At 43.3% G+C, this 24546-nt stretch overlaps 3 long non-coding RNA genes across 55 annotated transcripts in view; 1 reads left to right on the top strand and 2 right to left on the bottom strand.

The window, feature by feature from the left end:
• The first annotated feature begins 837 nt into the window (after window positions 1-837).
• Window positions 838-13649, top strand: LOC127006965 (uncharacterized). Of its 50 annotated transcripts, none has more exons than XR_007759942.1 (4): window positions 838-3729; window positions 4073-4170; window positions 4514-11344; window positions 11469-13649. It is a non-coding gene; the product is annotated as an uncharacterized LOC127006965 (long non-coding RNA). The 50 variants fall into 50 exon arrangements; XR_007759977.1 differs by adding an exon at window positions 3975-4023 and having other exon boundaries at window positions 839-3631; window positions 4514-13649; XR_007759976.1 differs by adding an exon at window positions 3926-3974 and having other exon boundaries at window positions 839-3631; window positions 4514-13649.
• On the bottom strand, window positions 12356-19707 carry LOC127006967 (uncharacterized). Its single transcript, XR_007759993.1, has 2 exons — window positions 16979-19707; window positions 12356-16867 (listed from the first exon to the last, which is right to left on the bottom strand). It is a non-coding gene; the product is annotated as an uncharacterized LOC127006967 (long non-coding RNA).
• A 2516-nt stretch (window positions 19708-22223) lies between these two features.
• Window positions 22224-24546, bottom strand: part of LOC127006962 (uncharacterized) — a 32346-nt gene continuing 30023 nt past the window's right edge. Inside the window, exons 4-5 of one of the 4 annotated variants that reach the window (XR_007759938.1) lie at window positions 22557-24546; window positions 22224-22372 (exon numbers count right to left, since the gene is read on the bottom strand). The exon at window positions 22557-24546 is cut by the window's right edge and continues 25255 nt beyond it. This is a non-coding gene — a long non-coding RNA (uncharacterized LOC127006962). Of the gene's footprint in view, window positions 22373-22556 lie in introns of those variants that run through there. The other 3 variants (XR_007759939.1, XR_007759941.1, XR_007759940.1) reach the window with 3 other exon arrangements.

The following is a 24546-nucleotide window of genomic DNA, read 5'->3' as shown; positions in this document are numbered from 1 at the left end:
AACCACCCCCAAAAATAGATATAAACAAAGTGTCCAACAGGAATGAAACGAAATCATAACTTAGCCACTGGTATAGTCCCGTCTAAATCCCCCTTAAAATAAAGTGTCCTACAAGAATAGACTAATGTTTTGAGGTTAATTAATCACATAGGCGCCGGTAAACCCCCAAAATTACCCCTCGAAAGACAGAGAAATTAAAGTATGGAGAAGGGTGTAGTTCCCCGGAGCCAACAACACCCCTGTCCCGTTTCGTACAAGTCAAGGCCACTCATCCAGCACAGTTACCATCGTATGTTTAAGTCTTGCCTCACGCACAATGTTTACGTCTCGCTTCCCCGCTATTCAGACTGGCGCTAACTACGGGCTGTTTGACGAGGTTATAACGCGTTACGCTCTAAGTTTATCGCCGCGTGTATGGAATGGGTTGTTCCGTGTACAGCAGTCAGTTCGCTCTAGACCATATCGTACATCTGTCCATAGCGTAGTCTCGTTAATGTGTTTTATCCTTAAGAGTTATTAGGGTTTTGTGTTTTTATGATATAGTGGCTCTCTGGACTTATGTTTTGCCCCTAGCTCTAATGTTTAAGGTATTTTTGAAGCCTCACGTTTTCTTCTTGTTCTTGTGCAAATCTCATAGTAGTCGGTCTAACTCACAACGTATGATTAACTTCCTTACAAATAGTGGCTCTAAAACCTTTACTTTTCACCCCACTCACAACGTATCACTCCTTCCTTACAAAATAGTGGCTGTCTGACCCTTTCTTGTTCATTCTTCTAACGTTTTAATATTCCTTACAAAAAATAGTGGCTCTCTAATCTCCTTTTTCACTCTAAAACCTTTTCTTTTCACTCTACTCACAACGTATCACTCCTTCCTCACAAAATAGTGGCTGTCTGACCCTTTCTTGTTCATTCTTCTAACGTTTTAATATTCCTTACAAAAATAGTGGCTCTCTAATCTCCTTTTTCACTCTACTCTAAAACCTTTTCTTTTCACTCTACTCACAATCTTTCACTCCTTCCTTACAAAATAGTGGCTGTCTGACCCTTTCTTGTTCATTCTTCTAACGTTTTAATATTCCTTACAAAAAATAGTGGCTCTCTAATCTCCTTTTTCACTCAACTCACAACCTTTTGCTTTCTTCCTTACAAAATAGTGGCTGTCTGACCCTTTCTTATTCATTCTTCTAACGTTTTAATATTCCTTACAAAAATAGTGGCTCTCTAATCTCCTTTTTATTCTACTCACAACATTTTACTTCTTCCTTACAAATAGTGGCTGTCTGATCTCTTTTTAAACTTTACTCACAACTTTTTACTTCCTTCTTACAAAATAGTGGCTCTCTAATCCCCTTTTTTCACTTTACTTACAACATTTTCCTTCTTCCTTACAAATAGTGGCTGTCTGATCTCTTTTTAACTTTACTCACAACTTTTTACTTCCTCCTTACAAAATAGTGGCTGTCTGACCTGTCTTTTCCCTCCTGTCTGCATGGTAAGGTGTGGTAGCAGCCTTTCTTCCCTTCCTCAGGTGATTCTTACGCGTAGACATTCACTCACTCACGGCAAGATATTCCTTTCTAATTATCTAACGACTGTTTTTGCCATGATTTCCACTCTTCGCAATATAAAGCAAGTCAACAACCTCCTTTATTCAACAAGTTATTTCCATTCTTAATATTTAGCGTCAGTCTTGTCATAAATTCCACTCTTCATAGGATAAAAAGCCTGTTAGCAACCTTCTCTTGTTTTCTTTGGGTGAGTCTCACTTATTCACTCACTCACTTACTCACCACAACCCCGTCACCAGCTGTCCGCCTCCTTGCCTCATCAATCTCCCGCAGGCGACATTAACAACACCTTCATCCAAACGAATCCTCTGCTTAATTAGTCCCGTTTCCCTCCACCTGTCAGCCCGGGGTCATTTTTCACCTGCTCAACCTTCCAAACTCTCCTTCCTCACGCTGGTTCCTTCCGCGCACTGGTCCCCTTCATCACGACTTTAGTACTTCAAGTTTCTGGTCACGTTACTTTCTCGTCCCTCGATAAGGTATACACACACACACTCACACACACACCTGGTCTCACTCTGCCCCTTACATCACCACCTGTTCATGATTTGCAGCCCATAACAGACCCTCGAGCTTGGTCCTTAAGTCCTTTCCTTCCTCTAAGTCCTTCTCCTATGTCATTCCGTTCTCATAAGTTCGTCCCTTCACCTAAGTCCTTCTCTTCTAAGTTTTTCTCTTCTCTTATGTCCCTTCCTTCCCCTAACATCTTCCCTCCCTCTGAGCACTTCCCTTTTCTAACGTCCCTCCCTCTCAGTACTTCCCTTTCCTAACGTCCCTCCCTCTCAGTACTTCCCTTTTCTAACGTTCCTCCCTCTCCTCACGTTTCTCCTTTCCCCTAATTAATTTCCTTCCCTATGTCCCTAAGTCCTACTCCAAAAGTCACTCTCTGATACTTCCTAGGGACTCACACATCCTCTTCCAGTGTGTTGCCTCCCTCATATGTGTATTTCAACAAGTGGTACACATATAAACATCACATACAGTAACAGCGATGCATAAGAATAATGATTTGGTTGATAATATCTATACCACATGCAACAGTAATTGATTATAGGGTGACATCAAGCAGTACACGGATAACACAAAGACATGCACACAGTAACTAAAACATACATAAGAAGAGTGATTTGGTTCATAATATCTATACCACATGTGACGGTGATTCTAGGGTGTGTGATATCAAGCAGTCGGTACCTTCAAACATACCAACACAAAGACAGCATTTTAACAGTAACTTCAGTGTGTTAATCAGAATAGCGATGTGGTCGATAATACTTGTGCCGGGTCTAACGTGATGCATGTATCGTATTAAGTGACGGTGATCAGTAGCCACAACGAAGCATAGCCTTATATACAATGATGCGTTGGTGATCGGTGGAAAAATGAAAAACATCTTGGTAATGGAAGTAAAAACGCAAAGAAAAGTTAGACGCAGATGATATGGAGTGAAGTAGTGGGATCAAAGAAAAGAAAAAGGAATGAAGAATATGTTAGAAATTAAGGAAGAAGTCAAAAGTAGTTCTAGAAGGGAGCAAAAAATATAGAAGTACGAGGAATGGATAATCTGGAAGTAGTAAGAAATGAACGCCGAAGAGAGCGATTAGAAGGGGAGACTCGTGAACAGGGTGGAAAAATTATGATAAAAAGGTAAAAAGGTGAAACGTAAATCAGGAAAATATGAAATCAATGAAGTGAGAAGCAGAGGAAAGAAGTAAGACAGGCGGGAAATCCGAACAGACTCTGGGATAAGACATAATAAGATGCAAAAGAATAAAACAAAACAAAAAAATGAAGGATATGAAAGAGACAAAATTAGGAGGATGGAACACACAGGTCAGTTTCAGCTTACGAGAGAAACAGAAAAGCGAACCGTGATGAAAAGGAGTAAAACAACAACAAAAATGAAGAGCCTCGTGTTTCGCACCGCGGGGAGATGAAACAAGCACGCGAACCATTGCCTGCGAAAAGATACATAAATAGATAAAGAGAATACACTCAACGGATACACCTGAAACACCTATTGCCTACTATCTTCCCTGCTATGAACAGGCCTATCAGAGGTCTCAACGTTCAGCACTACTTTCCCTGCTATGAACAGGCCTATCAGAGGTCTCAACGTTCAGCACTACTTTCCCTGCTATGAACAGGCCTATCAGAGGTCTCAACGTTCAGTACTATTTTCCCTGCTCTGAACAGGCCTATCAGAGGTCTCAACGTTCAGTACTATTTTCCCTGCTCTGAACAGGCCTATCAGAGGTCTCAACGTTCAGTACTACTTTCCCTGCTCTGAACAGGCCTATCAGAGGTCTCAACGTTCAGTACTATTTTCCCTGCTCTGAACAGGCCTATCAGAGGTCTCAACGTTCAGTACTACTTTCCCTGCTCTGAACAGGCCTATCAGAGGTCTCAACGTTCAGTACTACTTTCCCTGCTCTGAACAGGCCTATCAGAGGTCTCAACGTTCAGTACTATTTTCCCTGCTCTGAACAGGCCTATCAGAGGTCTCAACGTTCAGTACTACTTTCCCTGCTATGAACAGGCCTATCAGAGGTCTCAACGTTCAGTACTACTTTCCCTGCTATGAACAGGCCTATCAGAGGTCTCAACGTTCAGTACTACTTTCCCTGCTCTGAACAGGCCTATCAGAGGTCTCAACGTTCAGTACTTCTTTCCCTGCTATGAACGGGCCTTTCAGAGGTCTCAACGTTCAGTACTACTTTCCCTGCTATGAACGGGCCTTTCAGAGGTCTCAACGTTCAGTACTATCTTCCCTGCTATGAACGGGCCTTTCAGAGGTCTCAACGTTCAGTACTACTTTCCCTGCTATGAACGGGCCTTTCAGAGGTCTCAACGTTCAGTACTACTTTCCCTGCTATGAACGGGCCTTTCAGAGGTCTCAACGTTCAGTACTACTTTCCCTGCTGTGAACAGGCCTTTCAGAGGTCTCAACGTTCAGTACTACTTTCCCTGCTATGAACAGGCCTATCAGAGGTCTCAACGTTCAGTACTACTTTCCCTGCTATGAACAGGCCTTTCAGAGGTCTCAACGTTCAGTACTACTTTCCCTGCTATGAACAGGCCTTTCAGAGGTCTCAACGTTCAGTACTATCTTCCCTGCTATGAACGGGCCTTTCAGAGGTCTCAACGTTCAGTACTATCTCACCTTACTCCTTCCCTGCTATGAACGGGCCTTTCAGAGGTCTCAACGTTCAATCTTCCCGTCGCTGTTGTCGCCGCGGTGCACGGGGCCGCCGGTACCGCTGCACCGCGGCTCCAGCACACACTCGCGTGCCTCCCCTGTGGGCCATTAAGCTGCCGTGTCCGCCCACCACCACCCGCCCCTGGAGACGCCCCTCGCCACGATATTCCGGAATTCACATTTTGCAGCTTTTAATATTAGCACAGTAAATTTTTAAGTTAAAGGGAAGAAAATTTATGTTCCTACGAAGGCGAGGCGTCGGTGGTGACCTGGTGGGCTACGAGACCAGGTGACCCCCTGTGGCGGCGACCCCAGCGGCGGGCTATGACCCTGCCGGCGGTGCCGCGTGGTGGTCGCGTCCTGGCGCCTCCACGCAGCCCGCCGCGCCCTCTGCTCTAAAAGATGGACTCATAAAAGTCTCGCGTCGTCGCCGGGAGGACGCCCATTAACCGCTCCAGCTGAGAGGCGTAAAACAACAAAGAAACCTCCGCATTTACGACCCGGAAGCCGCGCCTCAAGTGGGCATTAGTCCGCCGCCTCGGTTGACGTAATTAATTCTAGCGCCGTTCACCTCGCATTAATCTTCTCGTAAAGTAAGTTTTAAAAATATAATCTCCCTCGTAAAAGGACTCCCACCTGAGGATGCTTGTCGGGGGAGCATTTTCTTCGCACACGACCCACAAGTTAGGCCGCGCTGAGCTGCCCCAACAGGCGGGTGGAGGCAGCGAGCGGAAGGCGCGGCGCTGCAACTCCACGGGTTTACGTCGCGCTGTATCACTATCACGAAGCGCGCCGCCCCGCCCCCGACGTGCGGCCGCTCAAGAGCCAGGCGGGGCGGAAAGGGACATAAACACCTTAAGACATAAATACCGCCAGCCGCGTTCCTCGCCCTGGTACAAACGAGTGTTCAAGAAGGCTTAGAGACCGCCATCCCCGCGCCTTCTGCAGTGTGGCTTGCCGCCCGCGGGAAAACTCTGGAGGCAAGGGAAAACCAACACTCGGATGGAATGTACAGACGAAGGAACAGAAAGTGGAGTTATATGAAGGAAATAAAACAAAAGGCGGACGAAATGTATAGACGAAGTAACAGAAAGAGGAGTTATATGAGGGAAATAAAACAAAAGTCGGACGAAATATATAGACGAAGTAACAGAAAGTAGAGTTTTATGAGGGAAAAGAAAAGTCACAAGGACGAAATGTACACACGAAAGTAACATAAAGAAAAGTTACATGGAGAAAAAGAAAGCAGTTGGACAGAATGTATAGACGAAGTAACAGAAAGAGGAGTTACCGTATATGAGGAAAACAAAAGACAGTCGAAATTAATGCACAGACGAAATTTTATAAGGAAGTGATTTTTTTTTTTTTTGAAAGTATAGTAAAAACAGCGACGATGATAAATTTGATGTTCTCAGCAAATTGTAAAAAACGGAATGAAATTGAAAGATGGAAAAGTCATTGAAATATAGCGTGAAAAGAACCCAATGTAAAAGACACACCCAAATATGACAATCCAATACCTTACAGACGATGACAATGAAAGGTTCAGGAGAAGAAGAAGAGAGAGGAGGAAGGAGTGTAGTTTTAAGAAAGTACTAACCCTAATTTTACTAACCCTTATAGTCGTTTAATTTCCCGTTACTTTTAAGAGATTTAGAATTGCCACATAATCATAGTTTTAGCAGCGTCATTTCCGGTGATCGAGTCTTTTGTCAGAGCCGGGAAGAACGAATTGTTGAAGAATCCGCCCGGTAAGGTAAGGTTAGGTTAGGTTAGGCGAGGGTCGAATGAGGAACGACGGTACACACACACACACACACACACACACACACACACACACACACACACACACACACACACACACACACACACTCCCTCACCGCATATCCTCAACACCCTCTTCCTCTAACCAACGTACGATAACAGCATTCACTAATCCTACACTTAAGATACCATTAACTCCTGCCTATTTAGCTAAACCCTCAAGTCTAATACCTACCACTAGCAATACTCTTATAACCCGTCGTTAGTGCTGCTGTGGAGAAAGCTGATGCGAGAAACCTAACTCAGAGTAGTGCATGAGGTAGCGTTAACACACCTAAGGCCATGTTATTAAACCCTTCGGAGCCTTGGTACATCTATTCCAAAAAGGCGCTCTCTCGTGAAAACTGTCGGGGTATCCATTTCCCGGTTTCACGACCCCGGGCGGTAGTTTTGCGAGGCTTCCGCGCTTTGAACGGGGTAACAACTCAAGACAACCCGACCTAGCTCCTCTCTGGCCTTAGGGAATAGCCGTATCAAGAACCCGAAGCGTCTGATAATCCCGGTCCAAGTCATATCAAGCTACTAACCTCCCACCGCACCAGCCACGCCGCGTCGGAAGGACCTCACCTGTCACGCCGCACCACTCTGCACCTCTAACACGAGAACATCACCATATCAGGCTAACCCAAGTGTCGATGAGGGCCTCCCGCATCCACTGTGAACCATATCTTACTAACAAACCTTACCAATCCACTTGTAACATTATCTAACATGACCATATCTTCAAGTAGGGTCCTTTTTCATTCTTTCCTTTATTTTTCTTGCCCTTGAAGTGTTTCCTCTACTGTAACCCATTAGAACGACACCATTTCACGAGAATCTTATCAGTAACCAATCAAACTACACTTATCAATTAGTCTTTTGAACTTGTCCATGTCTTTAAACTATTAGGACGGCAGAACTTTACTCAGAATCTTTCCTTTTACTTAAACTTACTAATAACTTTACCAGAATCTTATCAGTAACCAATCGGAGTACACTTATCACTTAATCTATTGAACTTGACCATATCTTTCAACTATTAGGACGAGAGAACTTTACCAGAATCTTATCTTTTACTTAAACTTAACAACTTTACCAGAATCTTATTTATTCTTAACTTACTGAAACCTTTGCCACTATACTTACAAACTTAATCTTTTGAACTTGACCATATCTCTCAACTTTTAGGAGGACAGAACTTTACATAGAGTCTTATCTACACGGAAACTTATTTACTTAACCATAATCATATCTAACTGACACTCATTAGGACGATATTTAACCCTTCCAGAATCATATCTTAGAATTATTATTAGGACGAAACTTAATTATAACTGTTTCAGAACCATATCTTACAGCTCTTAGTACGCCACAATCTTACCAGCATCATATCTTACTAACTTATCTTTCTTATTCCCTTCCCTTACTTAGATATTTCCCTTACTTTCTTACCCTTGCCAGAGTCATATATTAAAACCATTAGTACGAATCATATCTTATTAACTTTTCTTATTTACTAACTTCCCTTGCTTATGTACTTCCTTAACTAGTACTACGCAATCTTACACTTACTTACCCTCACCATATCTTACAAGCCTTTAGTTTATACGTCACAATCTTACTAACTACCCTTTAGATTTCACTTACTCACCCTTTCCTTAAGCATATCTTACTAACAACCCTTTAAACTACACTTACCCTTACTAGAACCATCTTACTAACAGCCACTAGCACTAAACTTACTTAACCTTCCCTGCAAGTCGATTAAGATAAAGAGGCGCAATGTTACATCGAAAACCCACCCACGGACACACACTGAGGATGTTAAAAAGTCATATCAACACTCACACACACACGAACAGGGCAGCATCTACATCAAGGAACCCACATGGAACCACTCTAGGCAGGCACATATTTGGGGTGTTATCGATATTACAAGTTACATAAGGGGTCACTTAATACACATAATCAGACAGCTTTTACATCAAGGAACCAAAGCACATGCAGATAAATATACTTGGGGGGTGTTACTGTAGTTATCTGAAGCCTCACTAATACCTCACTAACCCTGTCACGACTCAACCCTGCATTGGCACCTAATATACCCTGTTTCCCTTCACCTCACCTCCCTGCCACAGAGCTCACACCACCTGGCCATAACCTCGCATCCCCCTCTCTCACTCTGCATCCCACGACCACCAACAGAAATTAATACAGAAGCGAACACACCTGTACCCGAAAACAATAACAACAACCCATTCACACGAGCAACCGTCCAGAAGAGATCCGTATCATCCGACCGGGAAATTGGACAGAAAAGGAAGCACAGAGCAACATCCCGTATCCCCCCCAACACACATACACACACACGCACACGACCAGCACGCACAGGATAGATTAGGGTAAGCCAACAGGACGCATCCATCCCCTACCAATACCGACAAACACTCGACAACGGCGCCAACACGTCACGACACGTTTTGCTGCCTCCCTCCCTCCCGGACTGAGCGGCAGGGTTCGGTGAGCTTTTGGGATCGTCGGAAATTGAAAGCCGGCAAGGAAAATAGAATGTACCGGCGTTTATTTGGGACCAAGCTTAAAATAGAAGACGCTGTTGTTGTGGAGGAGAGACAGTTAACCCGGTGAACAGAGCAATATGTGACCATTTTGACGTGACAGCGGTGTGGCTACAAGAACAGTCCCTCACAGCAACGACTTTATCAATCACACTCCCTTTTGTTAGCTATTCCTTTCCACTGTTAAGTCCTCGATGCTAAACAACATATCGCTAGCGTGCTGTACCTTCATTGCGCAAAACCCTGTACCTTACCTCTAGTTCTGCTGTCAGTTCCATAAATACGCGCTTGTTTCTGCTTTCCGTTAGGGCAGAGTATCAGCTGACGGTCGTGGGTGAAGGCTATAGAGTGTGTATGTCTGTGTGTTGGCCGCCTTCCCCGCCGAGGCTGCCGCTCATAGGAATTTCGGGGCTTGTCTCGGCGCCTTCGTGGAGTCTTTGATGCCTGGAAATCTCATGCATTTTACAGTCGGGCGTCGCCTCGGCTTCACGGTCTGGGCGAGGCGGCTTTCATCCCTCGCAGCTTTTATCTTATTTTTCCGGCCGTGTCAAACTTAGCGCCCGCCTGAGGCTTTCCCGCGCTGCCGCCGCCCCATGCTGCGTCTTCTGCTCGTTCTGATACTGCGTGCGATCTCTTTGTCTCGTCCGCTCACCGCCGTGTTCGTCAGCAAAACCTTAACAATCTTGCTACTCGCTGAATTACTACTACTACTACTACTACTACTACTACTACTACTACTACTATTACTACCTCTGTTACTGTCACAACTACCACTGTTACTACATCTACTACTACTACTAGCTACTACTACTATCAATGTTCCTACTACTACTATTACAACCACCACTGTTACAAAATAGCATAAACATAATCCAACTCACTACTACGACTACTACAATAACCACAACTATACCGTGTTATCCTGTAGGCTCATTATGGGATTAAATGAAACATATCTTGTACCTTGTGTGTGTGTAGACCATCTCATGTGGACGAACTGCAGTCAGGGGAACGCCAAGGGGATGGAGGCTGGGAGGAGGGGTGAGAAGGGTAGCATGGGATAAAGCAGCCAGCCAGAATGAGGATTGGAGTGGAGGGGAGTGAGCCATGCTGAGTACAGACTGTGGTGGCAGGGTACGTGGGGAGCTTGGGTGTGACAGGTTGAAAGACTAAGGGACTGGAAGAAGGGGTTAGGTTGTAGAATAGAGGAATGGGAGGACGGAGGGACAGAAGAGGTGCTAGAAGACGAGATGGGATAGGAAAACAGGGATGATGGAATAGGTTACAATACTAGGGGAATGGAAGGAGAGGTGGGATGGGAGAATAGAGGAATGGAAAAACAGCGGAATGGAAGAAGAGGGATAGGAGAGGTGCCAGAAAAGGACGTAGAATATTAAAACAGAAAGGATGGGAGACACTGAGATAGGAGGGTGTGGGAAAAGGAAGAGATATGGAGATGAAGGAATGAATGGGAGGGAGGTAGAAGGGATGGGAAGTAGAAAAGAAGAGATGGGAGGTAACCTGATGTAGAATTATGGGAAAGGAACCGACGTATAGTGCCCAAAAGACGAGACATGCAATGCTTTTGATGTTTGTGAGGTGTGGAGGAGAGGGAGCATGGAGGAGGAGAAAGGAAGGGAGAGAAGAGGAAGGGAGAAGGGAGAAAGAAGAAATATAAAGAAATGCACGATAGAAGAGAAAAAAGGATTATAAATGAACGAGACAAAGAAGACAAAGAGGAGAAAGAGGAAAGAGAAGTGTACCATCTTAACGTTTAGGAATTAAGGAAGAAAATAGAGGAAAAGGAAAACAAGAAAGAGGGAGAAGGAGAAGAAGAAGGAGAAAGGAGAACAGCAGAAAAAGTAGAAGGGAAAAAAAGTTGACGAGGAGAAGGAGGAGGAGGAGAAGACGAGGAGGCAGAGAAGGAAAACAAGAACGAAGAGAAGGAGGAGAAAGAGGGAGAAAGAGAAGAAGGAGAAGGAATAACAGCAGAAAAAGTAGAAAGAAAAAAAAGTTGACGAGGAGGAGAAGGAGGAGGAGAAGACGAGGAGGAGGACGAGGGTGAGAAGGGACAGAGAACAGACTACCGTACCCTCAATGTTTTAACGTCACGCTGTGCTAACATACGATACGTGGAAGGGTTGGGTTGTTTTCTCAGGCGCAGCGTCAGACATTAGCGAGAGTAGGCGAAGGTTGCAAGTGTGTTTACCATCCGTGAAACTTGAGGAAAATATAAAAAAATGCCGAACGAAAGGAGAACGAAGGAGCTGGTGCCAAGAACGTAACTGATTGAGATGTTTGAGAGAGTAGGCGAAGGTTGCAAGTGTGTTTACCATCCGAGAAACTTGAGGAAAATATAAAAAAAAGCCGAACGCAAGGAGAACGAAGGAGCTGGTGCCAAGAACGTAACTGATTGAGATATTTGCGAGAGTAGGCGAAGGTTGCAAGTGTGTTTACCATCCGAGAAACTTGAGGAAAATATAAAAAAAATGCCGAACGAAAGGAGAACGAAGGAGCTGGTGCCAAGAACGTAACTGATTGAGATATTTGCGAGAGTATCCGAGTGTGTTACGAGTGTGTTTACCATCTGACATACTGAGGAAACTATAAATAAAATACGAAAGAAAAGAAAGAGAAAGAACTAGTGCCAACAATCTTTTTATCGTTTCATAATGAGTTAGATAATTGAAAAGGTAGATAGAGAGAGAAAGTAAAGGAAGAAAAAGCATAGTACAAGCAAAGCATATGATCCTCCCAGCCTCAGATTAAGTTAGACTATTGATAAAAAGTATACAGATGAAAGAAAAAATGAAGAAAGAAATGAAAAGGAAGAAATAGCAGAGTACAAACAAGGTAACTGATTTTCCAAGCCTCAAATGAAGTTAAATTCTATCAAAAGCAGAAAAAAAATGTAATAATTCAAATACAGATTCACAATAAACAAAAAAAGACAAGAAAAGAAAAGAAAAAGAAAGAAAGAAAGAGAGAGAGAGAGAGAGAGAGAGAGAGAGAGAGAGAGAGAGAGAGAGAGAGAGAGAGAGAGAGAGAGAGAGAGAGAGAGAGAGAGCGTGCGTAAACGTGAGACGATCTGTGAAGTGCCTGAACGAGATAACCAGTGGAGCGGGGAGGGTACACACACACACACACACACACACACACACACACACACACACACACACACACACACACACACGTAAAGCGAACCCTCCACTCGTTACGTCACAAATGCTAAGAAGATTTTGAATGTAAGGGATTTGCAAGTCGAGGAAAGAGGAGGAGGAAAAGAAAGAAAAAAAAATAGAGGTTGCTTTGGAAGAGAAAAAAAAGATTTGAAACACAGATAGAAGTCGCGTTATTGAAGGAAAGAATAAAAAGAGAGAGAACCAACTGGAAGCTATCATTGTAGAGTAAAAAAAAAAAGAGAGAGAGAGAGAGAGAGAGAGAGAGAGAGAGAGAGAGAGAGAGAGAGAGAGAGAGAGAGAGAGAGAGAGAGAGAGAGAGAGAGAGAGAGAGAGAGAGAGAGAGAGAGGAAAGAAAAAGATGAAAAAAAGTCGGTGAACACACAACTGATGCTTCGGTACAGAGAGGTGAATAGGAGGAGGAGGAGGAGGAGGAGGAGGAGGAGAGGAGGAGGAGGAGAGGAGGAGGAGAAGACACATGAAAAGGCAAGTTGAAAATATTTACATACAAGAAGAGGAAAAAAAGAGACCCACGTATCTACCAGAGTCGAAAGTTGGATAGAAAATGAAAAAGCAAAGTACGTAGGAAAAATGAGAAAGATTGAAGGAAAAAAACATCCAGTACTTACTATCCTACAAGCTATCCTACACTCCTACTATCCTACAAACTATCCTACACTCCTACTATCCTACAAGCTATCCTACACTCCTACTATCCTACAAGCTATCCTACACTCCTACTATCCTACAAGCTATCCTACACTCCTACTATCCTACAAACTATCCTACAAACGGAGACTTAGGAGAGGAATGTAAAAAAAATAAGAGAAATGAAGGCGAAAAAAATACAGTAGTCGGGTGAAAAATGGAAAATGGAAAGTGCGTGTCTGAAAAAAAAGGAGTAAGATTGAAGGAAAAAAAACATCTTGTACTCACTATCTACAAACAGAGACAGAGGAATGATATTAAAAAAAAAAAAGAGATAAATAAAGACGAATAAAAAAATATAGTAGTCGGGTGAAAAATGGAAAATGGAAAGCGTGTGTCGGGAAAAAATGAGAAAGATTGAAGGGGGAAAAAACACACGATGTACTTCCTATCAATGTACAAACGGAGGCAGTGAATAGGAACGATGAAAAGTGAGAAACGAAGAAAAAAAAAACACTAGGATGAGGCCACGGAAATCAAAACAAAGCCAAAACCAAAAAACTTAGGCAGGAAAAGGAAAACAAGAACAACAACATATCATACCACAAAAAAGAATGCGCTAGTATCTAAAAACAAAAACAAAATTAATGGAAAAAATACAAAAACAGAGGAAGAAATGAAAAACAGTGATTAGTATTTCAAAAGGAGACACAAACTACAGCTATGAATAGAAGATTGAACCCACGTGTCTAACCAACCATGGAACGATATAACTAACAACAGATAAGGGAAAGCTGTCAGTCAAATCGTCGAAGGAAAGAACGGAGACATTTTTTTTCACCCAAAGTTAAGCTAAGCAAAGAAAACGGGAAGAAGAAAACGGAGTGTGAGCTCGACGTGTGACCAGCAGCAGCGGTGTGTGTGTGTGTGTGTGTGTGTGTGTGTGTGTGTGTGTGTGTGTGTGTGTGCCGTCCCATCACCATCATCGACCCAGGCTGTCGGGAATGTTTAAAATCTGTCCAGGCTAAGTGACGATGGACCAGGTGAAGAGTAACCACAATAATAATGATAATAATAACAAATAATAACAATGACAATAATACGAAGAGTGGATAGAAAGACAAGGACATACATACACTAGAGACCAATAATAACAAATAGCGATACACAGAGATGGAGGGAGAGGATACATTTAAGTGCTTGAAGAGTCTTACTGTATAATTTCCTTCGCTAGCTCAGATAAGGAGGACAAAGAGGAAGGGAGAGGAAGAGAAGGAGGGAGGAGGAAGGGAAGGGAGTGTAGCACGTTGGAGAGGAAGGGAGAAGAGTAGAGGACATTGAGGGAACAGAACAAGCCCAAAGGAAGCTCACACAAAAAGAAACAGTTTAAGAGAAAGACGAGATTCTAAGTTAACTCAATAACCTTAACAAAAACAGCTGAAGACTAAAGAGGTGCTACACGTTTAAAGGGAGAAGGGAGAACACGGCATAGAGGGTGGAGGGAGAGGGGGCTGCACTCCCTCCCCAACCAGAGTCCTTGACGAATGCAGGAAGACCCTAACGTGGCGTCCTGGAGGGGTGAAGGACTCTGGAGGGACGGAGGAAGCGACAGTCTTCTCTTTGGCATCCTCAACCTGCACTCCGTTTTCTGTTTGGTTTTGGAGTATATGATTCAGGCGTTTATTCTTTTCATGGCGCTGTAGAAGACTCGATATCGCGGACTCTCAGGATTCAGGTTAGGAGATGAAGTTTGACCCGTGTGGTGTGTGTGGGGGAGAGGTGAGAGAGGAGGGAAGGAGAGCGGGGTGAGGGGATGTGGTCAGTGGCGTGCAGCGGTGACGAATGCGAACACTTTGTTTGGAGGGGTGACCGAGGCATGAGACTGACCACACCCCAACACCAGCGCCCTCCCTCCCCCCCCAAACCATCCCCCGGCCACACGAGTCCACCACAAGCACACCTAATCACACACACGTACACCCACACACACCTGGGTCACGAACACCTGCGCACCGTTAACACCTGCACCAACACGTGACCTTCCCCCCGCCTTCCTAGCAACAAGGGACAACATATTAATCAGCCCCGGCCACATGCACACCTCCCACACGCACACACACACACACACACACACACACGGGGGAAAGAATAGGAAGAGAAGACACATAAGTAAGTACAACGGTGTCATTTGTCGATATATAAAAAAAAGAAGAATGTATGTAGTGTAATATCCGTTTTGAGTATACGGAAAAAAGAGACACAAGAAGATAAATAACATAATAAATAAATGAACAGAATAAATATAATAAATAATGAAGGATGCAATGATTGTAGTAATTATGACGATGATGATGATGGGATGTGATGTGATGAGTGTGATGTTGCTGGTCCAGAAAATGATGGTGATGAAAGAAGTTGAAGATGACGAAAGTAACACACAACGATGATAATGTGATGAGAATGAGATAAATGATGATGGTGATGAAAGATGATAATGACAGATAAAGTAAGATGATGATAGTAATGATATGAATGAACTTTTTTTTTAAAGACGAAATGAATAACAACCGAGAGTGAGTGAATGAATAGCAATGAATAACAACCAAAAGTGAATGAATAACAACCGAGAGTGAGTGAATGAATAGCAATGAATAACAACCAAAAGTGAATGAATAACAACCGAGAGTGAGTGAATGAATAGCAATGAATAACAACCAAAAGTGAATGAATAACAACCGGAAGTGAGTGAATAACAATGAATAAAAATGAATAACAAATGAATAGCGAACCAAAAAATTATGAAAAAAAAACAATGCATGAATGAATGTAGCTTTACGAACTCACTCATTGGCGTTTCCTCTCTTAATAACCTCCTGTTCCTTTCTCTCTTTCCCTTCCTCCTGTTTATCTCTCCTCCTCCTCCGCTCGCCTTGACGAATGCAGCGAGCGGTTTATTTTTGTGATTTGTGTCCCGCCGCTGGAGGGGTGAAGGAAGGCGGAGAGGGAGGGAGGGAATAGAGGAAGAAGGTGAGGGAGAGAAAGATGGGAGGTGAGAAAGAGGGAGAATGCCAATGATGATGATGATGATGATGATGATGAAGATGGTGATGATAGTGTCTCTCTCAACCGCCATCGACACCATACTAGTCTGCACTTAATCTTGTTTTTTTTCTTGTTTTTTTTGTTTAATTCTCAAGATGTGGGTGAGCTTAAGCCTTCTCTTCTCTTCTCTTCTCTTCTCTGGCAATGTTGACGAATGCAGGATTAAAAAAAAAGATTAAAAAGCAAACCTGGAGGGGTGAACCGTGCCAGAGGGGGGGGGAGGAGGGGGGAGGGGGGGAGGTGTGTGGGGGTTTTAAGGTAACTTTTCCTTGTGTTAACTTTTGCCAATACTCTTTTTTGTTTTGTTTTGTTTTGAGAGTGATGATGGTGGTGGTGGTGGTTGAGAGGAGGAGGAGGAGGAGGAGGAGGAGGAGGAGGAGGAGGAGGAGGAAGAGGAGGAGATGCCGAGGGAATAATAATAATAATAATAATAATAATAATAATAATAATAATAATAATAATAATAATAATGTAATAGTAATAATGAGGAAGAGAAGAAGAACAAGAACAAGAACATGAAAAGAGGAGGAGGAGGAGGAGACAAAGGAGATAAAATGACAGGAGTGAAAATGAAAATAGGAATAACCGAATAGGAATAAGGAAATAGGAATAAGTGAATAGGGGAACACGAGAAAAGGAGAATAAAAATAAGGAAAAAAAATCAGTACCTTATAGTTTTAGAGCTAGAAGTTAAGTAAGTGAGACCTTGGGCAGCGAATTTTCCCATTTTCTTTCTCTTTTTTTCAATCCACGCCAAAGAATGAAAAATAAAAATGTTTGAAAGATCTTTAGACGCTTGACAATTTGCAGACGTAACGAATTAAAACCCAATTTCCTACTCTTTTTTTTTTCACCCACGCCTAAGAATGAAAAAAAAGGATAGAACGAGCGAAAGACCTTTAAACGCTTGACAATTTGCAGATGTAACGAATTTAAAAAACGATAACCACCTTTAGAGACCGGAATAGACCGTTTACAAGTCAATTTAAGTCAGTCTAGGCAAAGAAAACGGAAGAAGAAGAAAACGGAGTGTGAGCTCGGCGCGTAACCAGCAACAGCGATGTGTGTACTATAACATAAGCTGCGATTTTTCCTACTTTCATTCTTTTTTTTTTCATCCACGCCAAAGAATGAAAAATGAAATAAGTTGAACGTGTGAAAGACCTTTAGACGCTTGAAAATATGCAGAAGTAACGAATTAAAACCCACTTTCCTACTCTTTTTTTTTCATCCACGCCAAAGAAAGAAAAATGAAATATGTGAAAGACCTTTAAACGCTTGACAATTTGCAGAAGTAACGAATTTAAAGACCGATAACAACCTCTAAGAGACCGAAATCGAGTGTTTACAAGAGGAGGGTGAAAAATAAGTGTTCCGGGATGTATATTTAAGAAGAAGGAAAAGAGTAAAAACAGATCAACGCGTGAGAGATTGAAAACGATGAAGGGTGAGAAAAAATGAAAAAAAAGGAAAAAAGATGAAAAAAGGAGCGATACTGAGTGAGAAAAGCAGAAATTAGAAGCGGTTTAGCTGTAATAGAAGGATAACTGCGAGGATTTACTTACATGCGTTTTAAAGGTAGAGAAAGAAAAGTAGTAAACGTAGAAAGACAGCGGCGATGGTTTACTTACATGGATTTTAAAGATAGAGGAAGAAAATAGATGAAAGAAAGATCAAAAGACAGAAAGAAAAACGCGAATAATAACTAAAAGAAAACAACTCTAGTGGAATTAAGGTTAGCATTAAAGAAAACCAAGAGAAGAAAATATATATAATAAAAAAAAAAACCACAGAAGAAAGACACTGAAGAAGAAGAAGAAGAGGAAAGTAGTTGGAAAGTTTCGTTGAGTCAGCGCAACATCTGTGGTCATAAGAAGAGGAAGAAAACAACAACAATAAACATCAAAATAAACAAGAGAATGATAAAGCGAAGCAAAAATTAACTAGGCGTGACGTTTCCTAATATACAGTGTGTCCAACTCCACCTGACCCTTCACCCCCTCCACTACCACCTACCACCTTCTGCCCCCCAGTGACGAGGTAGCGGTGGTGGTGGTGGTGGGGTCAAGGTGGCATAGCTAGTAAGTTCCAATCCTGTTTGTGGTCTTAGGGAGAAATATTATGCTGGAGAAGGTGAAAGGAGGAGGAAAAAGTGGAGTTATTGTTAAGTGATGAAAATGAAGGATACATGCAACATATATTAAGTCTAAGATAGAGATAAGACAAGATGATAGAGTTAATAGCAGCAGATAAGAAGGGTAATAGCTTGTAGAATATTCCTGGTTAATAGTCTATGTAAGTCCTTTCGGTAGGGCTATTACTACTATTATTACTACTACTACTACTACTACTACTACTACTATTACTACTACTATTACTACTAAGAGCACGGACTTGTAATATTTTTGTTTTTCGCCGCTAGAAATATTAATGAAACCTTATTAATCTTACAAACCATTTTTTTTTCCAAGGACTGAATGTGTGTGTGTGTGTGTGTGTGTGTGTGTGTGTGTGTGTGTGTGTGTGTGTGTGTGTGAGTGTGAGTGAGTGAGTGAGAAAGTAAAAAAAATATAAACAAATACTAGACTACGTAGATAACATAGAAGATAAGAATGGCTCGTATATTACCTAAAATAGAACTCCTTACCTGTGTTCCTCGTTAGCTTAATTAGGAATAGGTAACTGCTTTTGTACACTTAGGAATGGAGGGGGGCGTTTGTCGTGCGTCGGCCTTGCAATTCAAACCCTTTACAAACATCACCAAACCGACGATATAGAGAATTGAAAACCATAAAGTGAAAGGAAAACAAATATAGAGATAGTTAACGCAAGATCGTATGTCCCAGCGTGAGAAGTCAGGCGATTTATTGGTTGCTCTGGATTGTCTTGGTAATTGATCCCGATTTTGGCAACTCTATCCCGATTTTGACAACTTGATCCCGATTTTTAGACCCGATTTTGACAACTTGATCCCGATTTTTAGACCCGATTTTGACAACTTGATCCCGATTTTTAAACCCGATTTTGACAACTTGATCCCGATTTTTAAACCCGATTTTGGCAACATGATACCGATTTTGTCATCATGATCTCGATTTAGGCAACTTGATCCCGATTTTGGCAACACAATTCAAGATCTATGAGACTCAGTTCTAGTTCAGGCGACTCGGGGACAGCCAATCAACATGCTGGGAAATCACGCTGCGCCGTTTAGCTTTAAAACTCAAATAAAAGTAAAATAAAGGGAACCTAGACCTCATATGACTCCCTGAAACCAAAATTAATTATCTAGCTATGGGAGGAGGCATAATCTTTCCGTCACGGGGGATCGAACACGCGACCAGGGAGAAGCAAAACCAACGCACTAACCATCAAAGATATATCGGCGTCAGGCAAGGTACGAAGGTGAACGAGAAACGACCCCCTCATGTTTTTTTCTTTCATTCTGTCTTTTAATTCTAAGGGCGAGAGGAGAGAGACGGATTATCACTATCGCTGTAGGTTTGTCTTGGTGCCTCGGGGTGTGTGGGGTGTGGGGTGTTATGGAGGGGGTGAGGGTAGGGGATGGGGTTGGGGGGAGGGGAAAGCTAGAAAGTTCGTAACATCTTATCTTAGTGTGTGGGGAGGCAAGGGGTCTTGGTGCCTGGGGTGTGGGGTGGGGAAGAGGAGGGTGAGGTAGGGGATGGGGAGGGAGGAAAGTAGAAAGTTAACATCTTATCTTAGTGTGTGTGGAGGTAAGGTAAGGGGTGGGGTACATGATAGGGAGGTGGGGAAGAGGGTAAAGGGTGTAGGGGAATGGGGAGGGGAGGAAAGTGATAACATCTTAGAGGAAGGGGAAGATAGGGAGGGGGTTGGGTACATGATAGGGGAGGGGGGAGGGAAAGAAGGTGAAGGGTGTAGGAGAAGAGGATGGGGAGGAAAGTGATAACATCTTAGAGGAAGGGGAAGATAGGGAGGGGGTTGGGTACACGATAGGGGAGGGGGGAGGGAAAGGAGGTGAAGGGTGTAGGGGAAGGGGATGGGGAGGGAAGTGGTAACATCTTAAAGGAAGGGGAAGATAGGGAAGGGGTTCGGTACATGATAGGAATGGGGTGGGGAAGGTGAAGGGTGTAGGGGAATGGGGAGGGGAGGAAGGAAGTAACATCTTAAAGGAAGGGGAAGATAGGAAAAAGATTGGGTACATTTATGGGGGGGGCGAGGGGGCGGGAGAAGGCAGCATTATCAGTTCCTGGGGGGGGTGAGAGGTCGGGAATAGTGTCTTGTTCTGTAGGGAATAGGGGGAGGAGAAGGGGAGCTGGGGAAGGGGTTGGGAGGAATGGGGGTACACTCTTGTGCTGTCGAAAATAGGGTAAGGAGAAAGGGAGTTGAGAAAGGGTGAGGAGGAAGGGGAGTATATTTTTGTTCTGTGGGAAGGGGTGTAGGGTGAGAGGGTGGGGAAAGGGTGGGGAGGTAGGGGAGTATACTTATGTTCTGTGGGGAATAGGGTAAGTGGAGAGGAATTTGAGGAAGGGGTAGGGAGGAAGGGGAGTACATTTTTGTTTTGTGGGGAAGGGGTACAGAGAGAGGGAGTTAAGGAAGGGATGGGGAGGAAGGGGAGTATAGTGTTGTTCTCTGGGAAGGGGCTACAGGGGAGAGGGAGTTAAGGAAGGGATGGGGAGGAAGGGGAGTGTACTTTTGTTCTGTGGGAAGGGGATGCAGGGAGGGAGGGTAGGGATAGGGAGGAGAAAGGGAGTGAAAAAAGGATAGGAGGAGGAGGAGGAGGGAAGAGTGAGGTAGAGTTAGAGATAGAGAAAGTGGTATGAGGCGAATAGATTACAGTTTAAGGGTTGAAATAGAGTAAGAATTAAATTAGTATTACATTACAGGTAAACTTGAATAACAGGTAGAGTTAAATCAGAGTTGAATTACAGACTTAAATGAGTGTTTGAAGAAAGTTGTGACTGAGATGGCGTTTGTGTGTCTGCCTATACTATCATATTCTCAAGACTATCGTGACAAGGGAAGGGACTGGAGCGTATCTTGGGGCTGTCAATAAGGGTGCTGTTAAAAATGGGGGCTGATGGAGGGTGGTAGCTGTAACGTTTGGGTTGGGGACTAAAAGAAAAAAAATACAAAAAAATAAGGTGTGGTTTTTTGGGGTGATTTCTGTGAGTGATTTATGGGGGGGGGGATTTCTGAGGGGTGATTTCAAGGGTGATTTCAGGGGTGATTGCTGTGGGTGATATCTGTGGGGTAATTTCTGAGGGGTGATTTCAGGGGTGATTTCTAAGGGTGATTTCTGAGGGATGATTTCTGGGGGGTGATTTCTGAGGGGTGACTTCTGAGGGTGAAATCTGAGGGTGATTTCTGTGGGTGTGATATCTGAGGGGTGACTTCAGGGGGTGATTTCTGTGGGTGATATCTCTGGGTGATTTTAAGGGTGATTTCTGTGAGGTGTGAGTTCTGAGGGGATTTCTGTGGGTGATTTCTGTGGGGTGATTACAAGGGTGATTTCTGAGGGTGAAGGAGAGGTGCTTGATATGGACGAGGTGTGTGATAATTTGTTAATCTTAAGTCTATCAGATTAAGGCAGTGAGTGTCCTAAGCGTTGGGTCATTTAAGTGAATCCATATTTTTTTTCGGGGGTGACTAAAAAAGATAGGCTGTGTAAGGTCTAAACTACGTAATCTTAATGTATGGGTGTCAAGACGTCGTTCTAGCAAGAGATGATTTTATTTTCCGTATATATAAAAACCAACCATAACAACCACCATATAAGTTTAGTCTAAGTGAAAAAAAAACTATATATATGCGATGGAATGTCTTATGTAGGCGTAAAAAAAGTATGTATAGTTTGTAAGGGCTGCGTTTTTTTCTCTCTTCTTTAAGGAAATTGTCGATGTAAGGGAAGTGTTTGGAAGACTGTACCGGAAGGCTTATGTGTGTGTCTGTGTCTGTGTGTGTGTGTGTGCGTGTGTGTGTGTGATGGGTAGAGCGTCATGGGTAGAAGGGAGGAAGAAATGGGAGTCGTCTGCGGGGCGTGGGTGGGTATCATCGTCAGCAGCAGCAGGGGTGGGGGGGAGGGGGGTGACCTGTCCTATCGCACATTCAGTCCAGAAGCACAAAGCGTCGACTCAGGCTCGACAGGAGGAGAGGAGAGTCTGCCTCGTTATCTCTATGCTGGCTCTCGTATCGGCGTGTCCCCAAACCTTATCAGAGCGCCCTTAGTAGCGACCCTAACCTAACCTAACTTAACCTAAACTGAACTTAACATCACTTATGGATAGGTCTTAGTTTCCATTTTCTTTTTTTCTAACTAAACCTAACTTAACTTAACCTAACATCACTTATGGATAAGTCTTGATTTCCATTTTCGTTTCTCTTTTTATATCTTTCGTAACCTAACCAAACTTAACTTGACTTAACCTAACTTAACATCACATATGGATTTGTCTTCATTTCCATTTTCTTTTCTCTTTTTAAAATCTTTCGTAACCTAACCAAACCTAACTTGACTTAACCTAACAACATCAATTAGGGATAGGTCTTGATTTCCTATGTCTTGTATCGTTTTGTTTAGGTTCCATTACAGAGCGCCCCTAACTCTTTCTAACCCTTTCTCTTCCTCTTCTTCACCGGCTTAAAAGTCACTAGAATACCACCGATGTTCCCTTTTCTCAACCTACTCTCATTTACATCTTGCGAATAACTCCTTTTTCCTTTTTCTTACTCTTCTTAACCTGATTAAAAGTCATGCGAATACCACCGATTATCCCTTTACTTCAATTACTCTTTCATTTACGTCTTGGAGATAGTTACTTTTTCCTTTGATTTACTTTTCCTCACCAGTTTAAAAGTCATGCAGATACCACCGAGAATCCCTTTACTTCACTTACTTTCATTTACTTCTTGGAGATAGTTACTTTTTCCTTTGATTTACTTTTCCTCACCAGTTTAAAAGTCATGCAGATACCACCGAGAATCCATTTACTTCAATTACTCTTTCACTTACTTCTTGGAGATAGTTACTTTTTCCTTTGATTTACTTTTCCTCACCAGTTTAAAAGTCATGCAGATACCACCGAGAATCCATTTACTTCACTTACTTTCATTTACTTCTTGGAGATAGTTACTTTTTTCCTTTGATTTACTTTTCTTCACCAGCTCAGAAGTCATGCTAATACCACCGATGTTCCTTTTTTTCTTTACTTACTCCATCACTCGCTTCTTCCTTTTTCTTACTTTTCTTCACCAGCTTATAAGTAACGCAAATACCACCGATGTTCCTTTTTCTTTACTTACTGTTTAGCTTCTTGCGAAAATCGAGGTTCCTATTTACTTTTTCAAGGGGACGCTTCAAGTCAGTCATCACGTGTTAAGTTCCTTCTCTTTCCTTTCTTCAGAGAGCATAGACGATCTCGAGATAGATTACCACTTAACGCACAATACATTCGGACTCAGTGAGGAGGCAAGAAGCAGAAGGCAGGAAGGAGGGAAGAAGCAGAAGAAGAACCAAGGAGAAACAATATATTATAAAAATCAAACCATAAAAAAAATGCAAACAAAAAAATATATATCGCTGTCTAGATGAGTCAAGGCACGTCTGTCTGTGTGTGTGTCTGTCTGTCTATATCTTCGCTTTAATGTGTAAGGATGCGTAACAAAACCTCCTGTCTCCCTTTTCCGCGTATTTACTCCTGTTTGTTTACCTTTGCGTATATTGAGAACGGCGTAAGATGGGGATCTCATTGACAAACTCGTATGAACTCGCGGTACCAACCAACAACATAACCAACAACATGAACAACAACATAAACAAACCCGACAACATTCACTAACATCAAGCAAATATATATAACAACAGGACTTCTTTGCCATTGCTATTCTCCGTACTAACTAACCAATAGCTGAAAGGAATACCACATCACACACAAACCTCTGAGTGACCCATATTACAACCTCAGCGACCGTCAGGCTTGTCCCTCTAATGTGCAGCCGTGTAGCTATTTCTTACACCTTCCCCGCTGGGCCGCGCTGTGCTTCGAGTGTATGTTCCTCGGCCTCGAACCTGTAGGGCGTGGTGGGTGCGGCGTGTGGCGTGCGGGGTGTGGTACTAGGCGTGTGTGCGTGCCCTGGCGATGGTGTGTTGTGTGGGTTAACAGCGAGGCCCGCGGGGACGTCGGGTCAAGGCTGGAGGGCGCTGCTTCACCCTTCACTCATCTTTCCCTCAAAGGATTTCCTAACGAGATTTGTCCCCTTTTAAAGCCCGAGGGGGACGAGGGGGAGGCCTGGGGGGAGGGGAGGGCAGGGGGCTGAGGGCCGTAGACATTCCTTATGGGTGAGTTGGCTTCCTGATTGCTCCGCCGAGACGCGTTCCCTGATTGGCTGACCGCCTCAAAATGGGGCTCCTCACTCAGGCTGGATGAGGTATGAGGGAGGGAGCCCATCACCAGACGCCCTGCCGCTGACGGGGACGGCGCCTCGGC

This window comes from Eriocheir sinensis, chromosome 34, assembly GCF_024679095.1.
Source record: "Eriocheir sinensis breed Jianghai 21 chromosome 34, ASM2467909v1, whole genome shotgun sequence".
Taxonomy (NCBI): domain Eukaryota; kingdom Metazoa; phylum Arthropoda; class Malacostraca; order Decapoda; family Varunidae; genus Eriocheir; species Eriocheir sinensis.
Note: the sequence above shows the minus strand (reverse complement) of the source record. Positions and strands in the feature narration are given on the sequence as shown.